The sequence below is a fragment of the Euleptes europaea genome, chromosome 7 (genome assembly GCF_029931775.1).
Source record: "Euleptes europaea isolate rEulEur1 chromosome 7, rEulEur1.hap1, whole genome shotgun sequence".
In the NCBI taxonomy this organism is placed as follows: Eukaryota; Metazoa; Chordata; class Lepidosauria; order Squamata; family Sphaerodactylidae; genus Euleptes; species Euleptes europaea.
Window position 1 is genome coordinate 46,860,821 of NC_079318.1, and position 4,343 is coordinate 46,865,163.

Sequence of the window (4,343 nt, forward strand, 5' to 3'; positions counted from 1 at the left end):
CCCAGAAGGACGGACCAGAACCAATGGGTTAAAATTAAATCAGAAGAATTTCCATCTAAACATTAGGAAGAATGTCCTAACAGTTAGAGCTGTTCCTCAGTGGAACAGGCTTCCTCGGGAGGTGGTAAGCTCTCCTTCCCTGGAGGTTTTTAAGCAGAGGCTAGATGGCCATCTGTCAGCAATGCTGATTCTATGAACTTGGGCAGTTCATGGTAGGGGGGCATCTTAGCCATCTTCTGGACACTGGGGGTGTAAGGCGGGAGGTAGTTGTGAATTTCCTGCATTGTGCAGAGGGCTGATGACCCTGGTGGTCCCTTCCAACTCTATGATTCTATGATTCTACCTTAGTTACCTTAGCTTTGTTCTACAACATTAGGTGGTCTGAATGGAATTCATTTAATCAAATTTTTAGTATGAGGTAAAATAGAAATTAAAAGGAGCCCCGTGGCGCAGAGTGGTAAGCTGCAGTACTGCAGTCCAAGCTCTGCTCACAACCTGAGTTTGATCCCGACGGACGTTGGTTTCAGGTAGCCGGCTCAAGGTTGACTCAGCCTTCCATCCTTCAGAAATCGGTAAAAGGTGTACCCAGCTTGCTGGGGGTAAAGGGAAGATGACTGGGGAAGGCACTGGCAAACCATCCCGCAAACAAAGTCTGCCTAGTAAACGTCGGGATGTGACATCACCCCATGGGTCAGGAATGACCCAGTGCTTGCACAGGGGACCTTTACCTTTTTAAAATAGAATTTGCAGACTTCAAAAACATGATTGTTTTAAATAGGATTAGCTATAGACTTCTATTCTTCTATATTGTGATGGTTCTTGAGGACAGTAATTGCTTAATCTTGTATTTCCACATTGTTTGGTGTTGAAAGTGGCCTAATATTCTGTCTTAAGGCTAAATTTGTTCAACACATGAAAGTTTAATGAAAATGGCAGCTGTTAAGTCTGTTTCCATTATAGTATAAAGGAAAAATCTGGATTCCATTCATGTTTAAGCAAAATAAAGAGTGATTTTAACTGGTTTTTCAAGATATTACTGAGAGGTAACATCCTTGTAATTTATAGGGGTGAAGTGTACATTTGTTTCTTTTGAGTGTTCCCAACCCAACTTCCTAGTATTGTTAAACATGTTTATATATAAAGGGCAATTTCCTCATCCAGAACACTTATGTGCTGGGCTCTTAGAAACAGCGACAAAATAAATATTGTATTTCTGTAAATCATTCAGAAAAAGTCTGATCAGGACTGTGTGTACTTGGAGATAAAAATGATATTCTGCATCCGTGTAATCCCGTGTCAAATAAAGCTAAATTCTGCAACCTGTAAAGAAGTATAAGGTTGAAAACGCATGGCCATTTTGTCCTGTGATTCTCCTGTGAATGTAGTGAATTTCCCTTGTCAACATGCATGCTCGTCTCTCACATGCAGGATCAACCTGCCTCCTTCCGCAACTTCCCCCGGTTTTCAAAGTCCTGCTTTGCCCCGATTTAATTTGAAGCCTCACAGCTGCCACAAGTGTTTACCCATGACCCCGGTAGCAGCAGCAGCTGCGGCAACTTTCTGCCCACCGGACCCCGCACCCCTCTCCCCCATTCTCAGTGCGATGGGCGGTTTTTGGAGCCACGGAGCAGCGAGGCTAGTGGGAAGTGGCCAGGACAAACCTCTACCCAGCCCCAGTGGCGGCAGTGGCAACTTTCCACCCACTGGACCCCACGTGTTGGTGGCATGCTAGGATCCTAGGCCACAGTTCAGGTTCAGGGCTCAGCTTTGGGGTATATGAAAGAAGAATGAAGTATCCTTGGCAAGGAACGGAGTACAGTGTCATTGCTGCTGAATAACCACAGAGAATTCCCACTGGGAAAGGCCTCCTGGGTCATAAGGTAGAATTCCAAGAAAGACTTGATGTTGGCATATTTTTCTAGAAATGAAGGGCTGGATTTAGTTGCTGGGGATTGCGCACCACTGCTACTGAAGCTATATGCGCCTCTGATCTACATTAAAGAGTTTTTAATAGCAAGCAGAGCTGTAAGGGCTCTGACACCATTGTTAAGGAAGCTACTAAAGTATTCCAGCACTTAAAGTGGAGTAAGGGGATCCAGCTCTTCTCTGGTCACATCTCTGCTCGAAATCCTCCCCAGCCGGCTTTATTCCTTTTTTTAAAAATGGCAATGTGGTGCATGTAAGATCATTATTTCTGAATATTATGTTCCCATGTGGTGCTTAGTGCTTTTCAGCCCCTCTCCTTCAGTGCCCCCTTGAAAAAAAACAGGCAGATGCTTAAACATGCTTGTGTTATAAACACATGGCCATGAAGGAAGCTGCCAGGTTTACATTTAATATTGCCACTGTAATATTCAAAATATTTTCCAACCCTTTCCCACTGTGGTGGAGACAGACTTTTAATACTTGTTTTGGAAGTATTGGTACTGGTGCCTCAATATCTAGAATAATTTCCTCTTCAATGTCCATTAAATAGAAAGTATTTAAAGAGTCTTCCCTTGTAAATACCTGCATTCATTTTTGCCCACTATCCTCTGAATTCTACTGAATGTGTACCTTTTCCCCCCTTTCAGTGCCCCAGTTTATTTTAGTTTGGTTCAATCTGGTCTTGTTTCACAGAGGGGGAAAGATTCCATAAGGCTACATTGCTTTGTTGTTTGATTTTATTTTAGCTAGCTTCTCTTTTCCACTTACAAAGCAAAAGTTCTCTCCTCTGTTTTAACAATTGCACAACCCATTTTGGGGGCGGGGGAGATTCACTATCATCTGGTAAGAAATGGACTTTAGACGCTGTTTATTACAGGAAAAAGCCACTTTAGATTTAATTTAAAAGGGTATGTTAAGTTAAACTGGATTTATTTGGTCCAGTTCATGGAGCTATTGGACCTGAAGATCAGAAATGCCCCTTTCCCTCTGTGGGGATTGCTACAGTGAGAGGCTCCACTTAGAATGCTGGCCTGTGGCTGTGTGTAGAGCCACTTAGCTGCACCATTGGCTGTCTGTCATGCCAGGGACACAGGCTGGTTCTTGGAAGTGGGCTCCCCTCTGAAGAGCGTCCTGTTGCTCATGGCTAGAACATCCCATCGCCAAAGCAGAAACTGGTTACAACATGCAGTCACTGGCAGCTCTTCTGTCATTTTTTGTCAGTCCTGCCCCCATACTGCTTTGGTTTATCTCTGATTTCTGCATGGATTTTTGTGCCATTAGTTTTCACTTTGTCTACCTCCCCCCACCATTTTCTACCATTTCTTTTGAGATCACTTTTACCCCGATCTTTCCTGGAAGCTGATTTTGAGTATCCTTTCCCCTCATGTGTATTGTTTCTGTCAGTTTTCTTTGTCCCATCCGCTCTCACCCACCTCTATGCCTACTTGTTGATGATTGGACTGTAGTCACCATTAAACCACTCCTTCTCCTCCCCCCTGCCCTGAAGACAAGTGGTTTCACTTTTTTTATTTTTTTAAGCAACAGCACTAAACTATCAATATACTGATATACTGCTGTAGTGATAAGTCAAGCAGGTTCTCTGAATTCCAAGCTTTCATTTTAAAAAAGTAAATCTCTATCCTCTTCCCTCACAGAGATTATAAGAAAAAAAGGCATATCTCTGCAAGGGAAGACACCAGCGACTTACATTTTTAAAGAAAAATGAAAGCTGGGAATTCAGAGAACCTGCTTGACCTATTCACTCAGTCAGTAGTTTATTTGCAGTCATAGACCATCAAATAAAAGAAATTTGCATGGATAAAATTTACAGGATAAAAACAAATACAAATAATTTGCTATTAAAATGGTTAAGTAGTTAAAATAGTTAAAATGGTTAAAAATGGCAAGATTATCAAAGTGCATAGCTAATTAATATCTGAACGAATACTAAATATGAATAAAATTAGAGTTCATGATAATAACCTAAAATTACGGAGACTAAAACTAGGAAGATAAATGTGTGTGTGTGTTAAGTGCTGTCAAGTCGCTTCCGACTCATGGCGACCCTATGAATGAAAGTCCTCCAAAATGTCCTATCTTTGACAGCCTTGCTGAGATCTTGCAAACTGAAGGCTGTGGCTTCCTTTATTGAGTCAATCCCTCCCTTGTTGGGTCTTCCTCTTTTCCTGCGGCCCTCAACTTTTCCTAGCATGACTGTCTTTTCCAGTTACTCTTGTCATCTCATGACGTGACCAAAATACGATAGCCTCAGTTTAGTCATTTTAGCTTCTAGGGTCAGTTCAGGCTTGATTTGATCTATAACCCACTGAGTTGTTTTTTTTGGCAGTCCACGGAATCCATAACACTCTCCTCCAACACCACATTTCAAAGGAATCTGTTTTCTTCCTATCAGCTTT